Here is a 17896-nt window from a genome sequence, read left to right as displayed (position 1 = left end):
TTCTGGCCACCACGGACACATGTGCTCCGCTCTTTGGAGCAGAAGCAAGTGCTGCTCTCCTGGCCTCTGTCTGGGCCCTTGGCATGAACATGAGAGGTTACTAACGGTCAGGTGAGCTGACAGATTTTACAGAGAGCAAACGTGCATCCAGACGCCTCTGGCTCTGCCACTGCTGTGGCGAGTGTGTGTGTGTGCAGGGCTGTGGGAGGGGGCAGCTGAAATGCAGAACAAATACGAGGACAGCGTTCCTCCCATAGCTGTTTTCCAGAAATAGAAACAGAGACCTGCAGTTTCTAGTTATAAATTAGGGAAGACAGCAAGAAATGGGAATGCAGAATGAATTAAGATTTGTCATAAATGGTAAAGCTGAGGCTAAGATGTAAAATTCGGGTCTCAATTTAAGAGGGTTAAATCGTTCACAAGGAAATGCTGCCCAAGTGAAATAGAATAACAAATTGTTTCCTCTTCTTGGAAAAAACATTTTCTCCACTGTCCATGGGCAGTTTCAGGTTTAGAAGGAAAACGCCATTTCTCTGTTGACCTCAAGAGGGCTAGAAAACAATTTCTCCAACCCCATAGCTGCTGTTAGTTGGCACATTAAATATAAGCTAGCAAGTAGATGCTTGTCAAGATTCAGATTACCTGTATTAAGCACTGATCAGCTCACTTCTCATTTAAAGAAGTTTTCGGTGGAGGCCAGATTCAAAGCTATCCCACTGCTGTAGACACTCCTCATTTGCCTGGGGCCTGGGACTGCCTGGGAGCTGGGCTGAGCTGAGCAGCAGGGATGTCAGTGTGGCTGTAGGTGGCAGTATGGTTCAGCTCCTGCACTGTGCATAGCCAGTTCGGGATTCTGTGGTCTAGAGACAAGTTACTCAATCTTTCACGGCCTCAACTTTCTCATCTGTGTAATGGGGAAGTACTAGCTGCCACAGTTGTCCTGAGGATTGAATTAGATAATCTCCGTAAAATTCCTAGCACAGGGCCTGGCACAATAAATGGTAGTTAATATTGTATCACCTATGAGCACTGATCAAATCCTACACAGCAGTTACCATCATAGCTGAGGACAGCTGAGGACTGTTCAAAGGAAGTTGAATTAAGCTAACATTTCACTAACTAAAAAGTTACTGATAAATTAATGTAGATTTCAAAAGATTCTTTTCTCTGATATTATGGAAGCATGAGCTGGTCAACTTTTGGCGGGGAGGTGGAGACATTGAAAATTAGCTGCTTTAATTAGCTGTCCTTCTGTTATACCCTGCCTGAAACCCCAGATTGGTGTATTTTGATATGTCTGCAGGGGGGTTAATTTTGGCAATTAATTTGTCTAATTTTGGTGGCTGTAATAAAGCTGGGTTAAAATGCCCGTATGCTGTGGCTGTAACCAAACCCCTATCAAACACGGTCAGGTTGGCCAGTGTGAATGCTAGTACTTCTGGAAGACAACACGTATACTGTCCGCACTCAAGTGGAGTTTAAGTCCCAAAGGCCTTCCTAGGAGAGATGTAGGTCCTCCAAGGAGAAAGGGTCGCAGTGGGAAGAATCCACCTGAACTCCCCGTCTGAGAAGGGGCTGACTAGGTGGGGATAGGAGGATTCATCCGTCCCACTAAGGGCCCTGCAGCCCTACTGTGCATCTCGGCCAGTGCCTGAAGGCCGGCTGCCCGCGGCGCCCCCCGCCGTCGTCTCCCGGCTCCGGGATGGAGTTCCCCGTCCGGCCGGCGGTGGGCGCGCGCCCAGCGAGGCCGAGCCGAGCCGCGTGCACAGCCGGGGGTCCCGCGGCCTGGGCGCCCGCTCGCCCAGCTCGGTGCCCGCGGCCCGCGGAGGTCAGCGCGGCCCGCGCGGGGTCCGGCCAGCCCACCCCGCCCCCGCCCCGCCCGGCCGCCGCCGGTCCCGCTCGGAGGGGGATGGGGAGAGCGGAGAGGCCGGCGGACCGCGAGGCAGACGGCGCGGAGGCGGAGGCGGCACCCGAGGCACCGTCTCCCGCTTCCCCGCTTGGCGCTGCGGGCCGGCCGGCCGGCCGGACCGGGAATCTCCTGCGAACCGGGGAGGAGCTGCCGCCACCAGGCCGGCTGAGCGTCCGGGGAGCGTGGAAGGGGGCGGGGAACGCGGGGAGCCGGGGCCGATCCCGGCCCTTAAAGCGGCCCCCCCGCGCCCCGCGCCCCGGCAGCCTCACTCCGGAGCCGCGGCCGCAGGTGAGTGCCGACCCAGAGCTCCGGCGTCTGGCCAAGTTCGGCGCCGCGCGGACCGGGGGCGCGGGCGGGAGGACAGGGCGCCGGAACTGGACGTCCGCGAGCCGCGCCGTCGGCAGGCCGCCCCCTACCCCCGCGAGTCCCGGCGGCGTCGCGGTGGGCACGGCGGCGCCCGGGGCGCTCCCGGGGGCGGGCGCAGGAGGGCGGTCCCCACCGTGCCGTCTGCTTCCCGGTGCCCCGCACGGTTGAGCGTCGCCGCGGCGGGGGACGGGGTCCGCGGGCAGGTTGTGCGGACATTGCCAGAGTTTGCGGGGAGGGAGGCGCGGAGCGGCGGGACCCTGGACCCCGCGTCCTGGGCACCCCGCGTCCCGGGCACCCCGCGCGCTGAGCAGGGCGCGGGCCGCAGGGGCTCCCGCGGCGGCTGGGAAGCAGCTTGTCCCGGCGCCGCTGGCCCTCAGGCTGAGCCCCGAGCCCGCAGGAAGCGGGCGTGGGCAGAATTTCTGTGACCCTCACGGCGGAATAAACAGGAAGCGACGAGCACCCAGCCCGGCTGCCCTGCTTTTGTTGTGCGGTCTGCGGGGCGCAGCGCAGAGGACGCCTCCCGGGACCCCCGCCGGCCCCCCGGGGGCTGGGCGCGCCCCGTAAGTGCGTCGCCCGAGACCTGGGCTCGGTGCTGGGCAGCTCGCCGCGCTGGCCCCGAGGGCAAATGCTTGGTTTTAAACTTTTTTTTTTTTTTAACTGGAAAAGGAGGAGGCTTCCGATGAGGCGGAGGTTTCTGGAGGACGACGGGGACCGCGGCGGGGTGGGTGGCACCTGGAGAAGGCGGGTAGGTCGGGCCGCTTCCCGGGTGAGCGCGCGTCGGTTGGCACAGCGGGAAACTCGTAGCGAGCCGGGACCCAGGCGCAGGAGTGATTACTGAGTGCTGCTGGACACATAACCTAGCGTAATTTTTGTTTTCCCCAGAGACTCTTTTAATTAGCTAAAATTGGATAATTCTGATTTGCTTTTTTTCTCTTCCTCTGTGTCCCATCTACTCCCTTCTCCTTCTCCTTTCTAATTATTTTGGCAACTTCGCATCCCTGGACCCTTCGCTTGTAGTTCAGTGCTGCTTTCTAAATGTTAGTTATGATGGTGATAATATTTTTGGATGACCTACTGTGTGTAGGTATTGTGGGATGAGGTGAGGTAAGCTGCACCGTGTTGATTCCAGAGCTACTGTTAGTAGGCTTCTTGCAGTGGAGGTGGGTGGCGATGGTGAGCCGCCCTGGCTCTTGGAAATATGTGGTCCTGTGGCTGGCATGGAGGTTGGTGCATCCCTGGGGGCTAGACCAGGAAGATTCCTTTTAAAATGGTCCTTCCGCCTGTTTGGCTAGCCAAGAGGGTGTTCTCCCAGTCTGTCTTCCCTGAAGCTGCAGGACAGTGTGAGTTACAGGACAGGTCCTGGAGGATCTGCACTGAGAAACTGCCATTGCATCCAGTCAGGTCTGCATTTGCATAGGAGTGTTTAGTCTTCCCAGGGCTTATATTGCCTTTATTGTCACCTGTACATTTGCCCTTGTACTCTGCACTGTTCTCTTGAACATGTTCTTTATGTTCAGTGAAGGGTCATGTCAAATTTGAGTCATTCGATGTACAAAGGAGTAGATCTGATTATTATCCATGTACATGTATTGAATTATAATATTTGGTTTCCTATCCTTGGATGCTCTTTGATGGCTCTTGTGCTTTTTAAAACATGGGGGTATATTCCTCATGATCTTTGAGAGCTTAATTCTTTTAAGAGCTTCACTTTGCTATTGACATTGAACACACTGTTAGGAATTAGGGCTGAGACTGTAAGTGCCAGTAAGGGATTTGCTGCAATGGACTTGTAGCTGCCTTCCTCCCTTGTTTTAAAAGCCCCCTCTAATTTCTTAACATTTTGCTGTTACCCTTGAAAGAGTCTTGGCTGTGGTTCTAGTTTCTGGAGGCTTGTATTTATGATGGAGAAGACTTTTCCCAGCAGGTATTAGGGCTGTCTCTCGAATCCTCTCTGGGGCCCTTTGCATGACCACAGTCCTGCAGAGGAACCCAGCCAGTGCCAGCTGCTTATTAAGGGATTTTGTGCCCATTTGTTGGCGTATTGTTTGAGTCAAAGTCTCCTGCCCCCACTTGCCAGAGTATATAGACAAATATTTATTCCCACCCCCCCCGCCCCCCCCTCCCCACCCCAGTGCTGACAGTGCTCTAAGAATAGTTTTCTTGCCTGGCGCTGAGAGCAGGGCCCGCCCGCCTGCAGAGGTGTTTACAGTTTGGGCCTGGGCTGCAGTCTCGGTTGACTTAGCGGCCTGGCAGAGCGGCCCGCAGCTCCTGGGACGTGGTTGGCTTTTCCTCAGGGCTGCTGGAGGGTTGCCTCCCAGCCCGACAGGAGCATAGGGAGGTGACGGTGACTTAGTGCCCTGGGTGTGGTTCCTGGCCTGCGGTCCAGCAGAAACCCCTAAGCTTGTCCAGATCCCTGTGCAGTCACCCCCATGGTCTGCGCAGGAGGTCATGGCTTTTTGTCATCACGTAAAACCAACCACTCAGCGCTCAGGGCAGGGACACTGGCAACTGTGACTGGTCAGATCTTCCTGGTGGCCCTTTGCAAGTTTATTCCTATCTTTCTTCTGTGTCTGGGCTTATGGCGTCTCTGTGATGTGTCTGTTCTTTTGGGTGAGAGTTAATACAGAAGGAAGAAAGAAATGAAAAGATCATTCCATGTTAACCTGGAAAATTTTTAGAAACGTTTGACATACTTCATATAGATTTATGGCTATTCAATGTAAACGATGTGGAATGCTACGGGGTCCCCAGTGCCCTCTCTCCCTGCTTCCACCCCCTCCTTTTTTAGGTCTCAGAACACTCTCCTGGAAGCCAGTATTTTCTGATGTCAAAGTGACTTTCTGCCTACATGGGATTTGTTAGCTTAGAGTTACACCGTGACCTATACCATGGGTGTGATGGAAAGTGAATCTTCAGTTTTTAAATAGCAATGTATAGCTTCTGACTCCATCTGAAAATTTAGGCCACAAGACCTGCCATGTGTTAGGGAGATTTTTGGGTGGCATTATTAGCTTTATTTTTAGGCAGCTAGGGGACACAGGTGAGCACCTGTACTATTAATTGCTGTAGAAATATTGGGTTTGTATTTCCAATTAATACTGTTTTTCTGTCTATCATAGGAGGACTTGAAAATAATGTTTGTGTTGTCTCCTATCCATGTGATTTGAGTATGCATTGCTTTTCTTTGAATTTCCACTAAAAATGGTACTTTGGCCTTTTAAGCTGTTTTTGTAAGGACTTTTCTTTCCACCAAGCTTGTTTTCCAGATAGGTCTTGGAAATTACGAGGAACATAGCTATAATTTCTCCCTTGATTGGCAGCAGAGCGCTTTCCCGGACAAAAATAAGGCTGCTCTGTGCCAAATGGTTGACTTTTCTAGAATAAAAACTCTAAAGGGTTTGCAAAGAGTCCTCTGGTTAATATATTGGCATTCCCAGAATCCACTAAAACCCCGGCAGCCTGCCAGACACCACTTAATGAGGACGCAGAGTGTCTGGCTCAAATCCCCACGAGCAGAAGCGGGTGGAGGCTGCTGTCCACACCCTTTATTAATTTTTAATGACCGTACTTTTGTTTTGCAGATTTTGCCTGTACCCCCTCAAGACCAACAGACACGGTGCCACCCCTCCCCCACTCATTTACTCATTTCCTTGGCATTGGAAAAGTGTTGAGACTTTCAAGGTTAAGAATCCTGCTGAGGGATCATTTCTGTTTGCATGAGTTCTTTTGTGGTTGGCTTTCTTTTTTTCTCATTCTTTCTCTCCCAGCCCCGCCCCCGCCCGCCTTTATTTTGGAAGAGGAAGAGAGAAAAGGAACAGAAAAGGAGATAACTTTTTTCTTATGATGCTTTATTGTCTGCTGGAAAAAAGAAGCATTTATGAAACTTTAAGTTTGTCAGACAGTTTATATGACAGTGCAAGTTGGTGCTTGCCAAGCTTCAGACAGATTGCTAATGTTACATGACAGGGATAAATAAATTACCGCTGTGAGCAGTGGGCAGGGCCTCGGGCATCCAGGAGCCTGCAGGATGTGCAGTGCGTGGGTGTGTGGAAGGTCTGCGCGCTGCCTGGAATTCTGTGACTTGCTTTGGAAGCGAAAAGGGTGTGTCTCTTGCTTTTATTTTCGCCAGGTCTGCAGGCGGCAGAATCCAGGGAGCAGCTCTGTATTTTTCCTGGCCTGGTGGCCCTGCCCCTCGATGACCCCTTACCCCCACGTCTCCCCTCCTCTGCATCAGGGGACATGGCACCTCGTCTTCCATCCAGGGTCCAGCTTCCGACGAAACTAAACTTTGGCTGCTGTTCTTTCTGCAGGTGCAGGCATTGAGAACAAATTGTCTGACATAAGTGTGTGAGCTGCCCGGGAGGGGGCTGGGTGACACTCCTTGGGCACAGTGTACTTTCATCCCTGGCGTGTGGATAGTCAGCTGGCAGAGTGACAGGTGTAATGAACTTAATGGTCTTGCTTTAGTTGCTGGCGGACACACTGCTTGTATTACAAAGCCACCTCCTAAGTTGGGCCCCGGCCAAATGACTCGCAGGATCTTCTCTGTGCAGACAGGATTCAGAGCCTGGACTGGCAGGAATTGGGTGGGTATGAGCAACATGGTCCCTAAATGGACCTAGAATTTCTCTTCAAAGTAAGCCTGCTCTGTCCAATTTGCAAAAAGGCCCCATCCCATCCTACCCAGCCCCCCACCCCGCTATCCAGCCATATGGTGGGATGTGGCAAGGTGCTCCCCGCCCCATCCCTGGGGTTGTGGAGTGCAGGCTCCCAGCGCTGCCTCCTTGGTTCCCCAGAAGTGGACTGGGCCTCTGGTGGCCGGTCCATGGCCCTGGAGCCAGCAGCCTCTGCACAGAGTTGGGAGGGAATTTCGAGAGTGAAATCCCACTGTTCCAAAGGCGGAAGGCCAGGCCGTGCTCGGGAGGGCTCCCCCGGGCAGTGGTCAGAGCGACAGCAGCACCACCCCTGTGCCAGGCTGTCCTTAGTGTTATATTAGCTGATTGAAGCCCCCCAGCAGCCCTGGGACGTGGGCACCGCCACCATGCCGTTGGCAGACAGGCAGCAAGAAGCCTGAAATGCCGGAGTGAAGAAACGCTGTCTCGTGAGCAAAGGTGGAGGTGGCCACGTCACGCTGGGGCCTGGGCTGTGACCCTGGGGCTGGCCCTTCCTCAGGGACCTCTCACGGCGGGCAGAGGGGGACCAAGTCTCTCCTCATCCCAAGCAGGGCCCAGGGCTCCTCCTTCTTTCCTGCCTTTGTCCATGGCTCTGATTTACACCCCACCTCCGGGCCCCACCCCCATTTCTAAACCCTGCTCCTGTGCCTGTCCTGCCTGTGGTCACAGCCTTGGTTTCGAGAATTGGGCCGTTGGTGGCTCTGTTTTGTCCATGTTGAACTTCGTCCTCCCAGGAGGAATCAGCCAGAGAGTTGATGCCTGTGGTCCTGGGCTCTGTGGAACCACCTCCGCTGGTCTTCTCTGGGTGAGGTTTGTCGGGCGTCGGTCCTGTCTTCCGGGGGACACCCGAGGCCTGCGGGGCTCGACTGAGGTGGCCCAGGCCCTCCCCGCTCAGCAGGACCCGGAAAGTCCCTGAATGTGAGGTGAAATGAAAAGATACTCACATCTCTCAGATTCTCTGTCTCACTCCGAGGGGGCGTGGATTAATCAACCACATGTATCTGCGTGCAGTTCTTGTGTTCATCTCGGGCGGACCTAAGTGTTTGAGGTTATGGGGCCTGAAGTGAGGCCCCAGGAGGTGCGGATGTCCGGGGTCCTGCAGGACGGCTCCCCAGCCCTTTGCAAACCTTCCCACGGCAGCAGGTGGGACCTGGCCCTTTCACACCCCTGAGTGGCTGGGTGGTGCCGTCCTCTCTGAGGGGATTGTGGTGGCCACACACTGTAGGGCCTGCTGGGCCTCTGTCTAGTTTGGTCCCTGGAGTCGGGTTGGACGGGTGCCCTTTTGCGTTGGGGCTGCACTGGCCTGGGGGAGTTCCTGTCTGGTCCCCCTGTCAAGCATATGGGGGCCCGGGTTGGCCCTAGACCAGGTTCCACCCTCTATTTGAACCTGACTTTATTCCAGAGATTCTTTCAGGCCTGGCTAAAACCAGTGTCACGAATCTAGTCTCTGAAATCCTTTTTTTCCTGATTATATACTTATTGAAGATAATTAGGAAACTATGAAACAAAGAAGAGAAAAAAAAGAAGAAACAAGAAGAAAATAAAAATGACTACAATTACCTATAATTCCACTACCTTTAGAGATGACCTCTATTTACAGTTTTGTAGATTCTTTCCAGACTTAATTATAAAATCACGCATCGAACTTATATACTTTTTATAAACTTAACATTCCATCCTGAACATATTTTCATGTAATTTAAATAGTCTCCAAAAATACCACTGCTGATGACTATTAAATTCTACCCTGTGCTGTGGTTATATTGTTTTTTTTTTTTTAAGCCCGTTTTGGGACACTGAGGCTGTTAGCAGTTTTCCCTATTATAAATAATTCTGCACTGGACATTCTGATTACGTCCTTTGGATAGCTTCCTCAAGGAGGAGCTGGTGGGTATAACTTTTAGAGGCTCCTCCAGAAGTATTACCAGTTGCTTCTCAGAAAGGCGGGGACACTGCACACGGACACAGGGGTGACTGTAGTCTTGCCAGTGCTGGATATTGTTATGAAAAAAATCTTTTCAAGTTTGGCAATGAAATGGTATGTTTAAATTTTTCTTCCCATCCTTCTGTTGTGAAAATCAGGGCGTGGCATCTGGGGATACACAGGTGAAGAGAGTTTTGCTGTTGCTAGAGCTTTGCTGTGGGCAGATGCAGTGATGTTAGCAGATGCTCCCAGCATGGAGATAAGACCTTTGTGCTGTTTTAAATTCGAATTAAACGTACTCAAGAACTTTGTGCTATTTTAAATTGGAATTAAACCTGCTCAGGTAGGTTAAGGGCACGAGACAGTCTAATAATACATTTTTAAATAAAATTACGGGATTTTATGGCCAAAGACTGTGCTTGGTCTTTCCCCAACATCCTCACCCTAACCGGCTGGGTAACGTGGGCCCCGGGTGGAGGGATGAGGTGGGGGAGGGGTGGCTCGGCAGCAGCTGCTTGAGGAGCTGTGTGACACTTCCCTCAGTCCTTCCTCTCCGTTCTCAGTGATCGCTTTTTGAGATCAAACTCTTCCCTGGCCTTTTGCCCAAGGATACCAACATAAAATTCATTTTCTTAACGTTTCACTCGATGGCTGATGGGAGACACCTGGCCTGGGTGCCCTCTGCTGGGGGCCTCTCCCTTGGTCCCCTCTACGCTTTCGCAGACTTCTGCTTCCAGCCTGAGGGGGTCGGCGCCCACACCGGCTGCTCCGGAAGCTCCAGAGAAGGAGCACCATCTCAGTATCTTCAGTACGTTGCAGTTAACTAAAGTTGGTTTTGTTTTCCTCGAAAGGCAGCCTTTTTGGTTGAAAGGTTGGGAACAGCTGGAGGGAGCAAGACATGACACCTGCATCTTGGGGTAATTGAGCCCCAATTAGCTTGTTCTGGTCACACACACCTTTGTGCGTCGGTGCTGGGGCAGGTGTGGGTGCTTACCACGCCCTGGGGTGCATGCTGGGAGCGCCCGGCACTGTCGGGAGTGGCCCGGTGAGCAGAGAGTATGGTCCAAGGGGCCCAGGTGGGCGCCGGCGCTTGGGTGAGTGACCCCGGCCCTCCAGGCACAGCCTGTGGGGAGCACCCTGGCCGTTGTCTGCTTGGCCCCCCTGCTGGCCATGTGGGCAGCCACACCACGCTTTCCAGGTGCAAACACACCCTGGACATGGCTAGCAGGGCAGACGGGGCCAAAGCCCTGGAGGTAGAGCGAGCAGAGGAGTTCCCAGGGAGTTGGTCATGGAATAGGTTGCTGACACCCCTTGTGTCCCTCTGCGCTGTTTGCTGCTGGCTCGTGTGTGCAGGGCTCACAGACTTGGGTTTAATCCAACCTGGTGTGCTCCTTCAGCAGGATGATAGAATGCCGGAATCTTCCAGTTGGAACAGAGGGTCTTTCTGGACATAATGCAGCATGATTTCAAGGGTGGGTAATGTTTACAGCTGGATGGCTTGGTTGAACGGTTATATTTCTATGACTTTGTCTATTAAGATAAATATTGCCCCCTTCAGAACTTAGCTTTCATCCTACTGGTATTTAAATATAAGAGCCACAATCTTTTACTTCCAAACTAGAGGTAGGTCCTGGGATTTAATTTTTTTTTTTATCTGAAGAGTAATGTAAAAATAATAAATATATATACACAGTCATAACTATATAACTTATGTAGTAAATTTAGTCCAGAGAAAACATAGTGTTTATTTCTGATAAAAGAAGTTGGCTGTTCCATGGATTGGAGCTTTTGTTATTTGATGGACCTCTTTGTACTGAGTGCTTCGTGTGAATGTTCACGCTTTTATTGTTATAACGTGGTTCATACACTGGATTTTAGGAATTGGGGCACATTTATGTGCCTGAGGGAACGGCTCCCGTTGTGGCCTTGGCCACCCGAAGAAGCAGCATCAGGGCTGTAGTGTGGGCCTGAGCCGCCCAAGGGGATTTGTTGTTCATAGCGCGCAGACGCATCACCTCCTGGTTTTGAGGAAAGTTTTGCTGTAAGGGGGTTGCTTTTGTCAGTGGCTCACAGCCCCCCTGCCCGGCCAAGCCCCTGGAAGCCTTGTGACCTTGGGAAGGTCAGTTTGCCCTTCCCTAAAATAGCCATTTGCCTGCCCCTTAGGTTTGCAGGGGATCAAACGAGATAAGGCGCATGTAGACCAGCAGGGAGGGGCCCAGCGCTGCCTCAGTGAGAGCTCGGTAAAGTGTGGCTGCCTCCAGTCAAGGGAGCATTTGGGAAGCACCCGCCCAGCCTGTGAGGCGGGGACCCTGCTCCTGCCCCCAGGACTCAAGGAGCCGGTAGTCTGGCACAGGAAGCAGCCAGCAGTGAGGACAGGTGCTTGTAGCCAAGCCCCGGGTTAAGAGCGGGAAATGCCATCTGAGCCGTTCGTTCATGGGGAAAGATTGCGTACCTGGGGTGGGGGGTGCCGAGGCCTCTGGGCCTGCGAGCTCTGATGGCCTCAGGCGCCCTCCCTCCCCTCCTCCTCTGCTCCACGGGGCCCCGTGATGTCTGAGCACACGGTCTGCTCTGGGCAACCTAGGGGACTTCAGGGAGAGGCTGGCTTTGGGCTGAGAGGTGGCCAGAGAACGGTTTGTGGGGCGGACAGCAGGGAGAGGGTTCCCCTGTCCAGGGCTCTCAGAGCTGTGCACGCTGGGGTCTAGAAGGCACAGACAAGGGCGTAAACCTCAGTACAATGTGCGCGGGGCCCTGCTTCCGTCCTCACGTGTGTAGTTTATAATTAAGTATGCATGACCCGTGTGTGCTGCCCACACTTCTTTGCTCATAGGAGGACGTGTGTGAACAGTTGGGGCCACTGTTGGCAGTGGGACCGCGTGTTCAGGGCCTGCCGCGAGGGAGCAGCTGTGGTGGGGAGGGCTGGCACCGCAGGTCCACGGTGACCTCGTGGCTCCTGTGTTTAGGGCTCTAACGCACCCCTGCAGGAGGGCGCAGGGAACCCTATGCGGTGGTTTGGCGCCACAGACTCCATGGCTCCTCTCCCCACTTTGCAGCCCTAGCTCCTGTGGCCCCTTTTCCTGAGTCTCCAGGTGGTGGGAGCCGGGCGGATTCTGACACGGTTTGGTAACGTGCAGTGCCAGCAGGACGGCTTTGTCGAGAGCTGACCGTCCAGAAGGTGAGATGATTTACTCAGTGGAGCAGGTCAGTGAGTACATTGGGCTGTGAGGCCGAGAAACGCTGGTTCTCGTCCTGCCCGAGCAGAACGTGGGCTGTGGCTGGAGCTTTGTGGGTCAGACCCCATCTGTACGGGCGACGGGAGCGGGTTTGGGCTGATCTGATGGTAGAGGTGGCTTTCGGGGGAGGGGCACAGGTGCTGGGAAGAAGTGGCAGTTGACCCGTGACCGTGACCTGCGTGGTGGCGGGTGGAGAGGGAGGAGGAGGGCTTACGGACGAGCATGAGCAGAGGTGGGACTTGGAGGCGTGTGCGGCGAGGCGCCGTCGCTGTCACCGGTGGGGACAGTCGTGGTGCTGCGGAGAGGTTGGCAGACTGAGTCTGTTGCATAGTTTCTGCCCATCTTTGCTGAAAACCAAATCAACCAGCCATGTCGGTGAAGAGAAACGGGTCCCTCGGGACACCTGATTGTTTGCCCTGGGGGCCCTGTCCCAGCCTGAGCTCTCCAGTACTCGGTACTTGTTCACATTTCACAAAATGCGAAAATGTTCGTGCTCCAGGAAGCTCACACCAGGGGGCCAGGCTTGTCACTTTCATATGGTGACAGTAGTGGCTTCTATTTGCAAAACACTAACTTTTTAAAGCTCTTCACAGACAGCATCTAATTTCATGATCCTTGGCTTTAAGGAACAAACAAATAATGAAGCGTATGTGGAAGTGTAATTGATCTCTAATGCGGCTGTTAGCTGAATGTGGGATTCAAATCAGAGTGTATCTTAATGTGCAAAACCTGCTGGGAAGAGGTGGCCCGCAGTCGTCCAGGCTGCATGGCGGGTGGTTTTTTGAAGGGACAAGGCTTTGCAGCTTGCTGGATGGGCAGGAACCTGGGCAGCATAATTTTGAGAGGTTAGGGCAAAACACTAGTCAGACTCAGAAGTACAAGGCCATTTGAGGGCTGTGCTGAGCAGTCGTTTCCCCGTGGTTGTGCAGAAAGAGACGTGGGGTGAGGCGAGGTGCGTGGGGCGGCCGCTCTCACCTCTGTTCTTAGAGGAAGGTGTGCTGGTGGCCCTTTGTGGCACTTAAACTACGGCAGGTCCTGGCAAACCTGGAGTGTCGCCTGGCAGTTGCAGTGGAGCCGACGTCCAGCCGTGTGTCCAGTGTCCTTCAGCCCCGGCTCCTTTTCCCTAACGTGGCGTGGCTGCTGTCCTGGTGTCCATCTCTTCAGCTGTGGATGCAAGTTACTGCCGGTTCTGTCTCTCCGCTTCTAGCAGAGTAGTTTTCGTGCTGCGTTGGGGCCCTTTTCCGGTGACATAAGGCAGCCCCAGCCCTCACGGTGCCTGGCCTCCCCTGTGCCTCGGCCTCCGGCAGCTCTTCTCCGCTCGGTTCTCCTCTTCTGTGGGCACCATGCGTCCTGTCCCCTTCTTGGACCCCAGGCGGAAGCCACGCTTGCTCTGCAGTCTTCTGCTCTCTTGTCTGCAGTCCCCAGAGGTGCTGTGTTTCTCCCTGAGTCCAAGTGTGTCCCGAGCTGGTGATGGAGGCAGAGGCTGCAGGGTCTCCTGCTTGGACACTCACTAAACCACTAATGAGGGGTAGGTGTCGCTCAAAGGTTTAGGCAGGAAGGAAGTGCTTTCCGCCCTCCTTGGGGTACTGAGTCTGCGGGATCAGTAACTACTGCAGAGGGTCAGCAGCCCACGGGGCATTCGGGGGATGGCCCGACGCTGAAGGACGGTGCGGGCGAGAATGGCCCCTCCTTGCTGAGCCAGGCTCTTGTCTCCTGTGTGTTTGGACGTTCTCTGCTGTTGGGTGGAGTGGTGACTGTGGAGAGAAGGGGGCAGGTGGTTGGCAGGCGTGACGGGGACAGTGAGCAGAGCCTGGTGAGCCGGCGGGGGGACCGAGTGCCCCTCATCTGAGCCCTCCTTTCTGTGACTCTGCCACTGACTCTGGCATGATTTTATTAACAACCGTCTTGTGACAAGACGTGGTTGGGTGCTTGGTGATGTGGCCGGGAGTTGGGGTTGGTCTCAGAGTGGCCCTCAGTGCGGTCTCCCCCTCATCTGTCAGTGGGGAAGCTTTCTGACCCCAGAACCTCCCACCCACGCTTGGAAAGCTTAGAATTAGTTCTGTTGTGTGGATTGAAGTGGGCTCTGTATTATGTGGAGGCTCTTGCCCCAGACTCTGACTTCACACTCATGCCCGACTGCCCAGTGGGGATCTCCAAGCCTGTGTCTAGAGCCATGTACTTGACCCTCCCCCACCCAGTGATTCCGACACACATCTTGGAGCCCTCCTGGGCTCCCCCAAATCTGGTCACTTGTCACCGTCGCTAGTAGCTCAGTGTGTCCCTTCCGTGGCCTCACGCAGGGTCTCCCGACTGGCCACTCGCCTCCCCCCCCACACAGTCTGCTTTCAGCCCAGTGGCCATGTGAACTGGGCCAGGGGACCCGGGATTCGGCTGCTCCGCCTGGCCCGGGGTTCTGGCCGCCGTCCCCTGAGGCTCCTCACCATCCAGCTCCACCCACAGGGCCTTGTGGTTGCTGCTGAAACCCACCCCCCAGGGCTGTGTGTCTGTCTCTCACTTCATTCAGGCCTCTGTCGGGCATCCTGCCCATACCCTGTCCTGGTTTCCTCTGTCTGTGCAGGGGGAGGTGCCCGGGACCGCGAGTGCAGGACTGGGGAGCGCGTGCTGGACGTGGCAGGACGGCGACTCCTGGGGGCCGGTGTGGGCGCCGGGGGTCCCACCACAGTCGTCAGGGGTCAGGCCAGGCCTCCCTGCAAACACACGGTCCTGCCGGAAAGGCTGAAGCAGAGCTGCAGGCTGGGGGGTTGAGTGGGGGCTGGCACAGCTCAGCATCCACACTGTCCCCCTCCCCTCGCCCCTCAGGTGTTTCCTCACCTACATTAACTTTTATTTTACCGTTTCCCCCCAAAGTGACCTACCCAAGAGAGAAGCGATTGTTTGCCTGACCTGCTCTCGCTCCCCTACCCCCCACCCCGCCAGTTTAACCCGCTGGCCAGATAAACTGCGGACAAATGAAATATTATCTATTTGTTTCAAGCAAATTAATCAAATTATAAAAAATCATCAGACTTGTTAACTTTATTAAGATCATCATAGGTAGAGATTTTCCCTTTAGACAAAGTGTCTTTATTATTATCTTGGTTCTCCTTAGCTGTTTTCTTCTGTTCTCGGGATCAGGAAAAGTTCAAAGTAGAGAAAATTATCATCTGTGCGTTGTTTTTCCATCTTTTCAAAGGAGACTAAGTTCTTGACAGGTACTTGGGAGCCTGACTCATTCTCTAGACACCTGACTGTGCTTTTATTCTGGTGTTAGATACGTCTTCTTGAGTTGTGTTTTGTTGCCTTGGATTTAAAATCCACAAGGATGTGAAAACTTAAGTATTTAGTGGAACAAGGAAAAAAGCCTGAATAAGACAAATTCCAGTTAGTGGCAAGTAACACCGTGGTTCATTTCCGCTGATGGATTTCAGCCCGTGTGATGTGTCACCACACACTAGCCGTGCCTGTGGGTGAGGTGGGGGTCTCCCCACGTCCAGGGGACACATCTGCGGTCCTGCCCCGACCAGCGGGGGTGAGATGTCTCGAGGGCCGAGCTCCACTTTCTGCCTCCGTCAGCAATCTGGCTGGACCGATGCGGGCACACGCGCCTTCCCCTGGAAAACAGGCTGCAGGGAGATGCACCAGGACCTTAAAAATGGACATCTCCATTGTAGCCCCGAGGGAGATTTTGAAATCCCATCTTTTTACCTTTTCTGTATTTGCTACAGTGATCTTTTTTATAGCAAGAAAATCACCAGTGAACTTGATTTCTTCAGGCCATGGAACAAAAAGTCAGTTTCTGAAAAACTGTGGAAAACAATGTGATGTGTGTCTTTTTAAGCATCTTGGAAGCATGGAGGGAGTTGCTATGGGGACGGTGAGGTTTACTCTAACGGAGAGCGGCTCCATCTGGCACCACACGTGCCCCCAGCGCCCTACGTACAGCGGACTTTCTCCTTGATGTGAAAACAATTACACGCAGAATCACGATTCCATCTTTTCCCCTCAAATCACCATTTGGCTTTGATCTAAGAGCAGCCTCTGCCTGCTCTGTGCCTGGGGTCAACTGGGGTCACCCTGCCTGCCTTCTGAGACTCCGTCTTTGCTGGTGGAGCGTCCTGACTGGGTGCCCAGCGTCCTGTGTGGGTAGAATTAGCTGCTGCTTCTGCCCCCGTGCTGGCGTCTCCACCCCTCCCGCAGCTGCTCAGAATCAACATGGTCCCACCTCGATCCAGAGAAACGGTTGCAAGGGTCTGTCCTGAGTCACGGTGGGGACGTCGTGACTCGAGCAGTAAAGTTGTTTCCTGTTTGAGGGAGAGTGAGGCAGAGCGACACAGAGAAGGGGGAGGGGCGTCCACAGCTGCCCCAGAGGAAGGGGCTAATGAGCAGGTTGGAGGCGGGGGTCCTAGAGCCCCGGTGGGGGACCCCCTGCCCCCCGTGTTGGGGCTGTGCTTGCTGTCCATCTGGGGTGTGGTCTTAGGCCCGGCTGAGTTCTGGTTTCCCTGCCTGGAAGGTGGGGTGATCGTGGCCCTCAGGCGTCTGCTTCAAGGACTGGGGACTGGGCTCGTGGGAGGCGCCTTGCCCCATGTCCTGCCGTCGGCTGGTCCTGTGCTTCCGCGGTGTCCTCCCCATGCAGATTCCCTGGTGGCACCCACTCCTCTCGTCTAGACGCCATCTACAAAGGAAGGCCATGGTGACCGACGGGCTGGGGCAGGGACTGGCCAGCATGCCTTGTCCTCCTGCCTTGTAGACGACGTGGTAACTTCCTTCGGAGCCGCAGGGTCTGGTGGGAGGAGGCTGATTCTGCTTTAATGGGAGAAGCAGCTGGAAGACATTCAGGAAATGTGGCTTCTTGCTCCCAGACCCTTCCTGCAGTGGACACTATTGCTCGACCACCCTGGGTCAGGCACCAGTCACTCAAGACCTCTGGACTCAGTTTCCCCACTGAGAGCCCCATGCCAGCCTCCCCCCAGCACTCCCAACACAGGATTTCTCTTGATGGATTTTGTTCATTTGTGGGACTGCGTTGTGTGACGATCATTCGCATTTTACAGATGAGGGAACTGAGGCCCAGAGAATGTTAGCAACTTGTCGAAGGTCACATGTTGTTAAGAACTGTCTCCAAAATGAGCGGCTGCCGTGGAGTCTGGTGCTCCCCGGGGAGCCTGCTTCCTCAGAGCCCCGGTTCCTGGGCTGTTTGTGTAGGAAACGGGTGTCGGGGCGGAGCTGCTCCTGCTGCATCCTCGCCCGTGCAGCACGTGCTCTGAAAACCCACCCAAACCCCAGGAACTGCTGGGAGGTGCAGACATGACAAGGCTCCCAGTATCTGCCTTTCCCGAGTTGGAGGGGCTTCCGGTCACGTTTCCACTCAAGCACGGGACGGATCCAGGGTTTCTGTCATTATCTGGGGCAGAGACCAGAGGCAGAACTCTGAGGACGCCTGCTGAGTTCACAGAGAGGCAGAGACTCCGCTTTCTGGCTCGTCCCCAAATGTGTCACGTCCTGTCGGTACCTCCTTGGCTCACCTGGGAGGACACTGGAGTTTCCTTGCCTGCAGTCCTGGACGTCCCTGAAGCTCCTTTGGATGGAACCGAGTTCTTTATTTGGGCGGCTGATTTTCACACAAAAGGAAGACTTCTGTATCTTTGCTGAGTTTCTGTGATAAACTGGGTTGTTTCAGAGTTGGTGGTTAGTCAAGAGCAAAGGTGAGTGAGAGAGACCTTGAACCAGCGGGCAGTGCGAGGGCGGCGGCGCGGGGCCCACCGACCAGGTTCCCGCCTGCGGAAATGCACACCGA

At 54.4% G+C, this 17896-nt stretch overlaps 1 protein-coding gene across 1 annotated transcript in view; it reads left to right on the top strand.

Moving 5' to 3' along the window:
• The first annotated feature begins 1925 nt into the window (after positions 1–1925).
• LDLRAD4 (low density lipoprotein receptor class A domain containing 4) overlaps positions 1926–17896 on the top strand; it is a 299370-nt gene continuing 283399 nt past the window's right edge. The window contains 1 exon segment of the mRNA XM_036874890.1: positions 1926–2197. The gene's annotated coding sequence lies outside the window, so the exon portion shown is untranslated.

This window comes from Balaenoptera musculus, chromosome 14 (assembly GCF_009873245.2).
Source record: "Balaenoptera musculus isolate JJ_BM4_2016_0621 chromosome 14, mBalMus1.pri.v3, whole genome shotgun sequence".
Taxonomy (NCBI): Eukaryota; Metazoa; Chordata; class Mammalia; order Artiodactyla; family Balaenopteridae; genus Balaenoptera; species Balaenoptera musculus.
The sequence above is the reverse complement of the archived record's forward strand: the minus strand, read 5'-3'. Positions and strand labels throughout refer to the sequence as shown.